Below are 14,251 nucleotides of genomic sequence, written 5' to 3' on the forward strand. Positions count from 1 at the left end.
CCTGTACAATACAATTTAAGATAACATGCGACACCTCAGTTCTTCGGACTGATAAATGGCTACAGGAAGTACCATTGCGTGAGGAAAGAAACGTCTTCAGCTGTGGAAAGGAGTCCAATTTTACCTGCTTCCTCCTTCACCGACACAGCCCTGCCCCTGACTCAGTAAGGGACAGACAGTGCGGCCTCTGGAAGACAGCCATCTCCCTGTGAGGACAAGGCGCAGGTCCCCGTTCCACCTCAACGGAAACTCCTTACATACCCAGGTTCAAACCACCACATGAACTGTATGTGTCAGTACCACCTGAAATACGTGTTAGAATAGTGTGGAGAATGAATCGATCAATGCAGGACGATTTATCAGAGGGTTTGAACCCTGACCCCACCCTGGCTCCACAAGCTGTTTGACCTTGACACCTCTGTCATTTGTTGCGTGACATTGGGCAAGCGTTTCTCAGTATCTTTTTCATCTATGAAATGGAGAAGTTAATTGACCTTTCTCACCAAAGTGTTCAGAAATGAATGGGTTGATACCCGAGAAGCGTTTGGCACAGCACCTAAAGGTAGCAAGTGTTTTTATTCTTCTTCTTATCTGTCTACTCACATGGGCCTTAAGCAGTGACACAACATGGTGCCGTGGATGTGGGAGTCCCGATGCCAGATTTTAGTCCCAGTTCTGCCACTCGCTGGCTGTGCAACTTTAGAAAAAGTCCTTCGTCTTTCTGAGCCCCTCTTTTCTTCATTTATACAATAGCAATGATAAGCGCGCGCCTCCCGGAGCCCCCCTGGGCAGTGCCCTCTGTGCTGAGCAGACGCTCCTCAGTCCTGCCCCTGGCTGGCAACCTGGGAGACTTCGGGCCAGCAGACCCCGGCTGATCTCAGGGCCAAGCCAGTGGGATGGTGTCGTCTGCACACGGCTCCTCAGCTGTTTGTACTTGAGCACACCTGCATGTGCCCGTCGTGAGCAGGGGGTGTTGGAACTGCCCTGTGGGGGGGCTTTTCCGCCCCACATCGCCTCTGATGAGTGGATGGAGGCCCAGGCAGGTGAGGCTCCCCGCTCCGGGGTTACGCATGACTTGGCACAGTCCGGGGTCGGGCCTGGAGTGAACCGAGTCTGGCTCTCGGCAGTCAGAGTCGCCGCCGTTCTCCGGGCTGACTCCCAGTGGAGTCATGTCCGGAGCTGGGTCCTGGGGGAGGCACGGAGGAATTTGGAACAATCTGAGATTGGGGGTTTCAGCGAATTCCTCATGTAGCATCATCCAGAAGGCAGCGCTCAGCTGACCCAGGGGCGGGGGCCGGGGCGGGGGCGGGGGCGGGGAGGGGAGGACAGAAGGGAGTTCCGGAGGGCCCTGCCGGTGGGAGGAATGAGCCGCACGGGTGGGAGGAATGAGCCGCACGGGTGGGAGGAGAGAGGGAGTGAAGAGCGGGAAAATGGAGATGGATGGCAGGAAGTGGGAGGAAAGCCTCATTGGCTGGTTGTCGAAATGTCATTTCCTTGAAATTATTTGACAGCCTGTTTCCCCTTGACATCTTAAGCTGAGTTCTGTCACAAAGGGCTTGTTTCTCCTCCTTTCCCCTTTAACCCCTTCCCTCTGCCTCTCCCTCCCCTTCCCCCCTCTTCTCTCTATTTCTTGCCCCCTTCGTCTCCTTCTCTCTCCCCTTTCCTTCCTCCCTTCTTCCTTCTCTCCCTCCTTCCCTCCATCTCTCTCTCTCTCTCTCTCTTTTCCACAAAAGTGGCCCGTGGCTCTTTGGGCCTTAGAAGCCTGTGGCTGCAAAGGGCACGCGGCTGCCCTGTCCCAGGGCTCCGGTCCAGGTGCTGGGGGGAGGGCCAGGACGCGCCGAGACCCTGACTCCCGCATCCCCGCATCCCCGATGGGCCCGCCTGGCCTGTGGCCTGCAGGCTGCACTTTTAGTCCGGCCTTTCCCCTTTGTAGGGGGTGGGGTGGGGTGGGTAGAGCATGAAAGGCAGTAGAGCACCTGCAAGTGCTGGCTTTCTCATTAGTTAAATGGGGATGGTAGCACCCAGCCAGCTGGCTTCCCAGGGCTGTTGTGAAGCCCTTGCATTTGGGGAACCACCAGTGTGGATGTTGAGACCACCCTTCCCCTGGCTGGAGGGGAGCCAGCTGCCCCCTTTGTCCCTAGAGCTGCAGAAACACCTGTGCCAGGTTCAGAGCCATGTCACCGGGAGCCTGGGAGGCTGTCTGTCGCCAAGGCCCAGCTCTGTCCTCTGCCCAGAGCCTTCTGCTTCTCCCAGGCTGGGCAGCATCTCGGGAGAGGGGCAGGCTAGGCTTTCTCAGGTGGTTCTTATGAACCTTCAGAGCTGATCAGTGAACCAAAATCATGACACATAGTTTACCCACAGTGAATTCTGGCTCCCGAGGGCCCTGCTCAACCACCTGAGTCACGACCCCTCCGCTGAGGACCCTTCTAGAATGTTTGTTCCAACTCTCATCGGAAAAAGAGAATCACAAACAGGATGTTGTGTCTGCCGGTATCAAAGCAGGCCTACTTCCTATCTTTGGCCTGTGTGACTTCAGAGCATGTGAGACAGAAAATTACCTGGAAACAGGAAGAGCCTATGCCACAGGCATTCGTCACACGCGCAATAAGCACTGAGTGTGTGTGTCCTGGTCCGTTGAGTTACACCCTCTCCCTGCTCACAGACCACCAGGGAGACAGACATGGAGGGCACAGTCCACATGAGACCAGGGGTGTGAGGGCTGAGAAATGTCAGGAGTGGCCCCCGGGGCTGGAAGTCACTGCAGAGAGTCATAAACTGGAAGCAGGGAAGAGCCAGGGGCTGGAAGAGGTCAGGCCCCAGGTACAGTTGGGGGACAGACCCGTTTCTTCCACGCCGTGTGATTTAGGGTTATTCCTGGCCTGGGTTCTCCATATTGGTTTGCCTGGTTGCCAACTGGGAAAGCCAAGAAAAAGGTTTCCTCGCGTGGGCGCCAGGCCGGGTGGGATGGGAAGAGAAGTCTTCCCAGGGCTGCGCTGAGTGAGGGGAGGGGAGGCCAAGGGACACCCCCCTGCAGCTGCCCCTCTCGCCCCTCACCGGGGTCCTGGCCCAGCCCTGGGCCCTGCGGCCTGGTGGCAAACCTCCTTTCTGCTGGCGGGTGCAGGACAGGTCTCCCCGGGGAGGAGGACGAGTCCTCAGTGGACTGTGGGAGGCCGAGTGTCAGCTCCGTGGCCACACTGCTTGGGTGACATCCCATCTCTGCCTCCTACTAGCTCTGTCACTCTGGGGAAGTCACTTTACCTTCCTCATCTGTAAAATGAGGACACTAATGGCATCTTCCCCGCAGGGGTTCTGCAAAGTTGAGTTATTACGTGTAAAATACCTAGAGCCATGCCTGGGATACCCCAGGTGCTCGGTAAGCGGCAGCGCTGCCCTTGTTAAGGACCAGAGCCATACCTTTACCTGCAGCAGCGTGGCAGGCTCAGTCCAAAGAAGACTCCGGATGGGCGTGGCTATGCTAACGCGTCCCCTGGGCAGTGCCACAGCCCGAGGACAGTGGGGGTGGGGTGGGGGCACACAGCCAAGGCTGATGCCACCTCAGGAAACCCTCTTTCCTGTTGTGAGGATCCTGTGTAGGGGTCAGGAGGGTGGGAGGGGTGAGACAGGGAGGCTTAATCCTGGAGCCAGAGGGACGGACTGGACGGGGCCTGCCCTCACACCGGGTCAGTGCACTGGAGACGCTGACAGAAGCAGAAAGGGATGCACAATGCACTGTCCCCAGGAAACTTCTTCCCTTCCCCCCAACCACAACTGGCCCAGACAACTGCCACAACAGACCGAGGGCCGGTCCGTTCATTAGAGAGCCTCCAGGTGGGAGCCCCCTCACGTTCCAAGTCCAGTTCCTGCAATGCTGGGCTGCTGGTGGGGGGTGGGGAGCTGGGGGCAGGGGCCTTCAGGCCAGGAGGGCCCTTCCCCTCTGTCTCCAGGAACAGGAGTCTGGCAGGGGCACGATGAGGCACGAAGGCTCTCTGGGGCTCTTAGTCGAGAATTCTGTTCCCAGAATTAATTCCTTCCACGAGACGGCAGTACCCCAGCCCTGTGCTGGAAGCTGGGAGAGGCCAACACTAGATGGTCTGGCCCTCCACGTGGTGTAGCAGAGGGAGCCCGGGAGTTGGCTTCAGCTCAAATCCTGTTCATGCCATTTATTGACATGGACTTCTGGCAACTTGCCGGAACGCCCCGAGCCTTGCCTTCAGCACCTGTAATATGGGGACTATGATAGTTTCACATCATTAGTGATGGGTCCAATTAGAAATTTCCTGGAAAATACTCTGTACCCTTGGAAGACTCCTGCTGATGTGGGCTATCACCAGTCAAGGACTTGGGGCTTGAAATCAGAACGCCCCGTTCGGATCCCAGACCTGCTAGTTTCTAGCTGAGAGACAGAGAGCCACGCAGGAACCTCTTTTCAGCTCCAGGTTCCTCTTACGTGGAAATAATACTTCCTCTCTTAGAGGATTTGTGAAAAACTGATACAGAGTAGAGCCTTGTTGCAGAGTGGACGTCCAGGGAAGGTTAGTTACCCACAGGGGGGTAGTGAGGATATGGCCGGAAGAAACCAGAAAGCCAACCAGGTTCACTCGCATCTTCTCTTCCACTTGGCTGCAGCTCCCTGTGCTGTGATTGCTCAATAAACATTTGCTGATTAATTGAGGGTGATTAATTGCGGACTCTTGTGACAACATCCCTTGAAAAAACTGGAAACGCCAAGCCTCCCTAGGCCAGGCCCAGCCCTGCCCTACCAGAGGCGGCCTGTCTGCCCCGAGGCCCTTCTCCCTCCCTTCACCCCCCCTTAGGTCAGATATTTGTTCCCTGAAAGCTCATAAAACACTATTTCACTAAAGTGTGCTTTCACTTATGCAAGAGAACTGTCATGCCAAAGTTATTTTATTATGAAGAGCACGGAAACCCATAGAAAAAATATTTTTAGAACACAACAATAGAAATCATATTTCAGCCCATTCTTGAATTTAAAAAATAAGATCACGGACTACACATGTAATTTTTGAAGCCAACTTCAAGTAGGGCTCCCCCAGGAACTGAGTTTTGGGGGGGGGACCCAGAATGAGGGCTCCTGTCACCTTGGACACTCTCTCCTCCCAGGGAGTTTCACCCCTTTTTGCAGGTGGGAACCAGGACTTGAGGGGAAATTGAAGCTGAGCTTCTGAAATCACTAGCATTTCTCTATACATTCATTACCTTGTTCATTTCATGAACATCGAATGCCTACTCACGCCAGGCCCAGGCATCGGGGCTAAAATCACTGAGTGAGCCCTCAGGCTTGTAAACACACTGTTCCCACACAGAGCAACAGTCCTGGCTGGGAGGAGGCGCTGGGGGTGGGGAGAGTCGGGAAGGCTTCCAGGAAGAGGAGGCTCTTGAGCTGCTTTGAGAGCAGAAGTACGTCAGGTGCAGAAATGGGGAAGGGACAACCTGGAGGCAGGAGCAGCAGGCGCAGGGACCGGGAGAGGTGGGCGACAGTGCAGTGGGCCCTGTGTAATTACTCGGGAGTGGCTAGGGCTGGGAAGCCTGAATAGAAGTGGGAAACAGGCTCTGGCCAGGTGGCTCTGAGCGTCGTCCGGATACGCCGAGGCTGCGGGTTCGATCCCCCGTCAGGGCACACGCAGGAAGCAACCAAGGAATGCATCAATAAGTGGAACAAGCATCCTTTTTCTCTTTCTCTCTCTTTCTCAATCAATAAATAAATATTTAAAAAAAGAAGAAGAAGTGGGAGAGAAGGCAGATCAGCCTCCTTCCTCAGGCGCCTGTAGGTCATACACCTGCTATATGACTTCACCTTGAGGAGCTGCCGAGGAAGATGGGGGTTGACAGATCTGATTCATCTGTTCATGAGCGTTTTCTGAGCTTAGGGCGCTGTCCTTAGGTTCTGAGTTCTGAGAGGCCCGTGGAGAGGCACATGTGGTACTTGCATGGACTTTTGTCCTCAGGAAATACATCTATTCAGGGTACTTAGGGGGTGAGAGAACATGCCAGTGACTTAACTACATTTAACAGCTAAAAGGAAGGAGCCCAGAGAGAAAGGAGCCAAGCAGGTGGAGAGAGCCTGAAGGAGCAGGGTCCGGGGAGTGGGCAGGGTTGCAAGGGAGGGTTTGTGCGGGGCGGCAGGAGAAGGGAGGTTTCCCCTCTGAGGTCAAAGAAGTGGGTTTGGTAGAGGCAACTAAGTACTACTGAGAGAAGCTCAGGCGCTCGGTGGTGGGTCCAGGTGGGGAGGAGGAGGGGCCAGGGGAAGTTCACTGCCTCATCCAGCAAACAGATGAATGACTAGCGAGCACTACCAGGGGCCAGGGATGGAGCAGACCCACCCACTGTCCCACCCAGGAGTTCCTGGTCTCCTTCTGCCTGGCCTGCCCACCGCCCCAAGGCCTCAGGATGAAATCAGGTCTCTTAGGCAATTGGAAGTGCCCCCTCGTCCGGAAGTCTGCCCACTGCTTTCTCCCTCTTCCGGGCCCCAGGGTGCTCTGGTCTCTGTCTCTTCCACATGTGTGTCTCCCTTTTTCTAGTTTTAGTTTAACTAAACTACAAGATTCTTGAGGTCAAAGGCAAGAATCTTCCCAGAACCCAAATAAGGTAGTGCTCCGCAAAACGTAGTTGAATGGATGACTTAATAAATGAATGAGCAAATGAATGAATTTCAAGACGTCAGGTCACTTCCAACCTTTCCTGGCCCCTTCCTAGCCAAGCTTCTCCCTTCCACCTCACTGTGACCTATCCCGGGTTTAGCTGCTGGGTCACATTCTTGTCATGGTCCTTTGCACTTGGGTGAGTTTATGGGTTCTGGCGGGAAGTCAGAGCTACCCTGTTTGAACTCACTGTCAGTGAGCCCAGGTGCGGGGAGCACCTGGGGGTCCACGTAGGCTCACCAAATGCTCCGGAGACCTGCGCGCTCACTGGGGTGCCAGGGCCACCCCAGGCCTTCCCCCTTGTGGTGCCTCCTCTCCTGCAGTACGGCCCTGTCCGGGGCACCGATGGCTGCCTGCCGCGTGGCTCGTGCCCGGGAGCCCCGCCCACGCCCTTGTCTGCTAGCACGCCTTCCTCAGGTCGGACCCACCCCTGCTTCAGCCTGGCTTCTGTTATCCACTGCAGGGCCCGCAGAAATTGGACACCCACCCACTCAATAAATCTTTATTCAGTGTTTACTATGGCCTGGCTCAATGTTAGATGATGGAATTTCCAAAAGAGAAGACAATCGGCCCTCAAGGAGCTCGGGGTCCAGCAGGGCTGGGGTGGGTGAGGAAAGCAAGCAGCTGACTTCAGAGCAATCCTGCAGGTGGCAAGGAGCCCAGGCTGATGTGGGAGCCCCAGGAGAGGGCGGGGAAGGGGGGAGGGCAGGGAGAGCCAAGGGGGTGGGGAAGAGAAGGGGGAAAGGGGAGGGCGGCCCAGGCAGGGGGAGCAGCAAAGTCAGAGGGGCAGAGGTTCCTGGCAGCCGAGAGCAGGTGACAGGAAGCTTGACAGGAAGGGGCCAGGCAAAGGCAGAGGCTGGGCCACAGAGCTGTCACTGCCCCCTCCCCACGCGTGGAAATCAGCCCCTCCTTAAAGCCCACTCAGCTCCCCCTTTCAAGAATTTGTTTTTTGGATTTAATTTATTTATTTGTTTTTAGAGAGAGGGGAAGGGAGGGAGATAGAGAAGGAGAGAAACATCAGTGCAAGAGAGAAACATTGATGGGTTGCCCCTCACATGCGCTCCACCTGGAGACCAAACCTGCAACCCAGGCATGTGCCCTGACCCCAGGGAATGGAGCCAGTGGACTTTCACTTTGTGGACGATACCCAACCCACTGGGCCACACCAGTCAGGGCAAGAATCCCTAGTTCACCCACCCCGGCGGTTTCCTCCTTCTCAGAGCACAATGGCATTTGTGTTCCTTTGATGGCCTCTTGTCACTTCCTAGCTTATTTTTGCCGCACCTTCCCTACCACCTCCACCAACTGGGAGCTCCTCCAGAGCAGGACATGTCATTTGGATACCGCTCCACAAACATTCGGAAAGGTCCTACTGTGCGCCAGGTGTGGGGTCCCGGGAACGCAGCAAAGACAAAGAGAAACAAATAGAACTAAATGTCTGCGTCCCCACCCAGATCACCTCTGTCTTTTTATCAGGCTCCCCAGTGAGTCACCGGGAGGTTGCTCGATAAGCAAGGAATCATCTGAAGGGAGGACAGTTGTCTGGTGCCACCTGCTGTGTGACTTTTGGCAAATCTATAACCCCTCTGACACGGATAACAGTAACTCCCACAAGGCATTGCCCTGAGTGCAGGAGATAACAAATGTACTCGTTAAAGTGCTGGCAAAGGTGTGAAGCAGCTCCCAGACCAGAAGTTTGGGAGGGGGGTGCTGTCCCAGAGCGTACCCAGTCCCGACTGGCCTGGCTGCCTGGGCCAGGCCCTCCTGCGGGGCTCGGGGCTCGGGCTGGGTGTCCCTGCTCCTCTCCCGCTTGCTCCGCCCACGCTTTTTCCTTTGCATTTCTAATCAGCGAGGGAAAGCTTGCAGCGCTAGGCCACGCGGGTCGCCGGGCTGTCACTTCCAAGGCTGCGTGTGGTGTGTCCTCCGATTCTAGACCATCTACTTCTTGGTTTCTTTAACCTCCAGGTGGAACTGCATGCAAATTTCAACACTGGAAGAATGGGAGATGCTCCAACATGTGCAAATGGTGGAAGACCTAAGAGCCAGGGTATGTTTTGTGGAACTTAAAAAAAAAAAGTAGTGTGTGCAACCCCAAATCACCCTCGCCTGTGCCGCATCCATCCTTGATTCTCACGGAGACAAGCGGTAGCAGAGGTCAGAGGAGTGAGGTTTGAAAAGCAGTCCTAAGTGGAGGACATATTACACTCCATCTTCAGACGGAGGGAAGGGGGTCTTTATTTATGATTAAGGGTGGTGAGGGGAAGGGGCAGTCCTTCTCCAGAGGACAAATTTGGGCAACTCGGGGTCTCAGAGAGGGGCCACGCCTCAAACCAATAGCCCAGGGTCCTAAGGCCTCATTGGCCTCCCAGCTGCCTGTCTCACATATTTGTTTTCCATTTTCCTCGCCCTTTGGATAGGCCACCCCCCAATGCCCAAGACCCTCCCAACCCTCTCGCCCCGTCCCTCCCTGGAAAGGTGATGGAATGCGGCCGCTAGCTGGGAACATGGGCCTTGGGGTAAGGCCGCCTGGGTTCAGATCCCGCCTCTGGACTCGCTAACTGTGTAACCCGGGACAGGCGCTTCTGTCTCAGTGTCCCTGTGTGCAAAACGGCGATAATAATAGCCCTGCCCTCAGCAGGCTTGGTGAGGATTGAGTGAGCTCCCCCGGGGTCCACAGACCTTTTCCGTAAAGGGCCAGGGAGTAACTATTCTGGGTTTGCTGGCCACCGTGACCCTGTCAGCATGTTCCACTCTGCGCCGTGTTGCCAAAGCGGCCGGAACGCGCAGGGCGGGGAAATGTAGGTCACAGTTGATCGTATGGAAGATAATACAGCAACTAATAAGTAACGGTACAAGAATAAACCCTGTGTGCCATGTACACACAACTGTAGACCTCCTTTTGCCCTGCCCTGTACAGAACACCCGTCGGTGTGGGGGCAATAAAACTATTTATAAAAATAGGTGGGAGCCAGACCTGCCCTGAGGCCGGTTGTTAGCGGACCCCTATGTAATCGTTGCAAAAAAGTGCGTGGCACATAATCATCACTCCATCAACGTTAGTGATTATTATTAATTTATTGATGTCCTAAATATCTGAGTGCCTCCGCTGTGCCAGCTGCTGCTCTGGGTGCTGGGGGTGCAGCGGTGAGCAACCCAGACACAGTCCCTGAGCTGGCAACCCTGCCCTTATAAACAGAGGGACAGGAATACATGAGGAAGGCAGTCACAGAGGATAGCAGGCAGGGGGCAAGGCCATTATGAGGGTGAATTGGGGGTCGTGACAGTGATCAGGGCGTCCCTACATTAAAGGTGCCGTCCCTTTGGACGGATTCACTGCTTATCCATGGAGGCTGATCAGTCCCAGAGGCTGTGATGTTTAAGCTCAGAAGACAAGTGGGACAAGGAGCCAGCTCTGCGGCAAGTGGGAGACGAAGATTCCAGGCAGAGTGACACACCAGCTCTGGTTCCCGCTTCTGCCCTGCGCTCAGTTCTGAGCCAGCAGAGTCTGCACCAGGAAGCAGGGAGAGGGGAGGGTTGGGGAGGACAAAGGGGGAATCTGGGGTGCTGCTGCGGTGCCTGGGCCTGGCTTCTCACCCTCTTGATCTGCAGCCCCTCTCCCAAGCTCGACTCCTTTTGCAAGGTCCCACCCTTCAGCCCAGCTACCCCCTCACCGTCTCTGTCCCCACTGCCTGGCTCAGAGCCCTCTGCTCAGGCCCCGCTTCCATTTCTGCCTTCGCATCTGCCTCTGGGTCCTGGGTTTGCTGAAGCCAGCCACCTCTGGGTCCTGGGTTTGCTGAAGCCAGCCGCCTCTGGGTCCTGGGTTTGCTGAAGCCAGCCGCCTCTGGGTCCTGGGTTTGCTGAAGCCAGCCGCCTCTGGAGCCAGAAGCTCCTGCCTGCTCCTGCCATCCAGCAGGTGAGCAGGAGAGTCTGGGTTCTGACTCCTGCTGTGCGCGGGAGGTTGGAGTCCAGGCGCGGGGGAGGGTCAGCCTCACGGGAGCGCACGAGTGACACAGACCCTGCAACTGGAAGAGGACTTAGCGGTCCCATCCTCTGGTTCATGGTTCCCAAACTGGCTGAGAAAACCCCTGTGTGTATATGGATTCAAGACCCAAGTCCCCTCTCTTCCCTGCCTCCAAACCCAAAGTACAGCTGGCTTGCTCTCTCCACATCTTTATGGAGGTATAATTTATATACTGGAAAGCCATACATATCTAATATATACTATTTGGTAAGTTTGGACACCTACATATACCCGTGAAGCCATCTCCACAGTCAAGGCAGTGAACATAGCCGTCACCTCCCAAAGTTTCCCTGTGCCCCTTGTGCTTTGTTTTTGCCATAAGAACGTTTACCATGAGACAGACCCCTTGAACAAAACTGGAAGTGAGCGACATAGCATTGTGCGCTGTAAGCCCTGCCGCGTCCCCCTGTTAAACAGTCTGGCTCCCAGAATTCCGCAGGATGGCCCAGCCCAGGAACTAGACCACCCCGTGGGAGGCCACACTAGTTTATATCAAATTCTAAACCCCAACAACGTGTGGAGCTGGAGGCCGCTGCCACGGCGACGGCCACAGTGGGCCAACTCCTGCCAGCTTCTATGTCAGAGGGACAGTTTTCTGACCTGGACCCAGCTCCAGCTTATTCCTTATGGGGTCCTGTCCCCTCCTTCATGTCTCGCTTCTTTAAGAAGCCTTGCCAAACTTGGTCCCCAACTCTCATGTCCTCACCGGCTCCAGCAGGCCCCTGAGAAGGCATACCTCGGAGCAGCCTGGGGCTGGTCGCTGTTCTGTGGCCCTCACATGTCCCCAGCTCGCTGTGACAGGGTTTTGGGGGCTGCCTGACTCACCAACAACTGGTTCTGTCAGGCTGGCTGTCATGTGGCACCTGGGGTCCCAAGTGAGTAGGTGGGCAGCATGGGTGGGGACAAGGGTGTCCCGGACCCATTCAGGGGGCCTCCCTCCCTCTCTTTGTTGTCCTGAGTTGCTATCTTGGTGCCCAGAAAGCCAAAAGCCTGAGGAAGGGACTGTCTGACCTCTCTTCCTGTCAACAATGACTTTCTGCTTGGAGCCGACCCCTCTGGGATGAGTCACCAGCAAGGACAAGAACTGTCCCCCACACCCCACGCTTCAAAGAGGAAGAGCAAGTTTGGAGAGCGTTTCTTCCACAGCTCAAGGCTGCCAGATGTCTCAGCTGGAGGGGGGCTTCCAGCTGAAAGGGGGCTCAGAGCAGGCTCTCTGGCCCCCCAAAGTGGGGGTGCTCTCCAAATCCCCCTCGCTCCCCTAGGCCCCTGCGCTTTGACCTGCAGGCCACACTAGACTGACACTCCCAAACGCGTCCTTCAACGGGCTTTGGCCAAGTCACAGTGTGTTCAGAATCTTTGGAGGCTCCTCGCTGCCTCTAGAGTGAAGTCAAAAGGACTTGGCTGGGCCATCACCCTTCATGCCCCTCCTGCGCTGGGATCCGGTCGGGGTGGCCTCTTTTGCCCCGGAATGTGACAGCGCTGTGCCATCCCCACACCGCTGCCCTTGCTGTGCCCCGTCTCTGTCACTCCCTGTGCCGGGGGGCCTTTTCCTCCCCAGATGCCTCCATACTGGGAACCCCATTTCCGCTCTCCCATCATCCACCTGTCCATTCAAAGAATGTCTGCTGAGCACCTTCTATATGCCAAGCCCTGTGCCAAGAGCTGAGTCTCCACCGCTAACGAGCTGGACAGGGTAAGCGCTCCGCACGAGCGAGGCTTGTGGGCAGCGCAGAGACATGAACAGGCCCTTGCCATGCAGCAAGGCGGGCTCGGGCCTGAGAAGATCACAGGGGACCTGGGGGAGGAGGTGACTGCTCAGTTCTCGAGGAGTGAGTAGGCGTCAGGTGGGCAAGGGAAGCAGGGAGAGAAGAGGGCAGCAAGGATGTTGGGACCAGAGGAAGCAAGACATAGGGAGGCCTGAGCAAGACACGGTGCATTCTAGGAACTGAAAGCTATCGTGAAGTCTGGAGTGGGGGTGTGGGGGCGAAGGGTGAGAGAAGTGGCTGAGAGCTGCCCACGGCACCGCGCAGTCCGCGCTGTGTCCTGAGAGCCGTGAGGAACTGATGAAGGCTGACAGCGGAGGCTCACAGTGAGCAGGCTGCGCCTTAAGCGGCCCACAGGGACTGGAGTGTGGACCACGGACTGGAACAGGGCGGGCAGCAGGCCCGGGGGCCCGTGCACAGGGGCTTTGTGTCCTGGCCGGTGTGGTTCAGTTGGTTGGAGCATCGCCCTGTGGCTAAAGGGTTGTGGGTTTGATTCCCAGTTAGGGTCAGGGCACGTACCTAGGTTGCAGGTTTGATACCCGGTCCAAATGTATAAGGGAAGCAACTAATCGATGCTTTTCCCTTGCATTGATGTTTCTCTGTCTCCCTTCCTCTCTCTAAAAAGAAACGGAAAAATGGTCTCAGGTGAAAATATAAAGAAAAAACAAAGGCGATTTATGTAGTCTGAGTGGAAGGCAATGCTGGCTTGAACCAAGAGGTGGCAGGGAGCTGAGGCAAAGAGGAAGGGCCCAGAGCTCCTTCCAGCTCACAGGACTCGGTGATCACTCAGGCCCCGCATGGGAGGCAGAGGGGTCCAGTGTGCGCCCAGGTTTCTCATTAAATGGGTGGTAGGTGGGGCCACTTTCCGGAGAGGGGCATGTGCGTGGGCAGGGGGATGATGAAGGAACACTTGGATGTGTTCAGCATGAGCTCCCCGAGGGACATTCGAGGACACGCAAATGCCCAAGAGGGTGGACGAGGCTAGGTCTCCAGAGAAAGGTCTGTGTTGAGTGGATAGACTTGGGGCCCCAGTTACATACATCATTGAATCAGGAGAGAATGAGATCACCTCTTCGTGAAGGCTCCCTGTTCCCTCCGGCTCCCTGTACCAACCCGTGCCCTCCGTATGTTATGCAGCCTTGTGCTTTTCAGCTTTTCTCTATGTAGCATCTTTCTGCTCAGAGATCACCAGCGGCCAGCCATGTCCTCATGCCTGGGATGACCCAGACAGAGAGGAGGCAGATGGAAGAAACATTTGAAAAGAAGGTACAGCGGGACTTGCGAGGCCTGGATGTGTGAGGCAAGGGAGAAAGAGGACTTGCAGCTATTCCCAGCTCACCAGCATGGAATAGTTTAGCCTCGAGAACAAAAAGAGGAGCCGGTTTTGGGAGGAAGAGATGGGGTTAAGTTTTGGACCGAGTGTGTAGTGACGCTGGCAGAACCTCTAGCTGGAGGAGCCCAGTAGGTCACAGGACATTGGAGTCTGAGGCCAAGAGAAGAGTCTGGAGTTACACATGGGGCAGCCTCATCCACCACCCTCTCCGGCTACTGTGGCTCCAGCCACATTAGCCTTCTTTACAAGCTCACGTCTCACCTCAGGGCCTTTGCACGTGCCCTTTCCTCCACCCAAAATTCCCTCTCCTCAGACGTTCACGTGGCTTGTACCTTCCAATCAATCAGGTTTTTATCTGGAGTAGCCCCTGACCTCATCATTCTATTTGCTTACTTTACTTCAAATTGCATCATAGCATTTGTCACTCCCCAGCGTCCTATCATGAAGTTGTTTATTTGCCTTTCTGCTTCCACCG

Source organism: Pteronotus mesoamericanus, unplaced genomic scaffold (assembly GCF_021234165.1).
Source record: "Pteronotus mesoamericanus isolate MK-2021 breed Mesoamerican mustached bat unplaced genomic scaffold, CSHL_Meso_final scaffold_99, whole genome shotgun sequence".
NCBI lineage: Eukaryota > Metazoa > Chordata > Mammalia > Chiroptera > Mormoopidae > Pteronotus > Pteronotus mesoamericanus.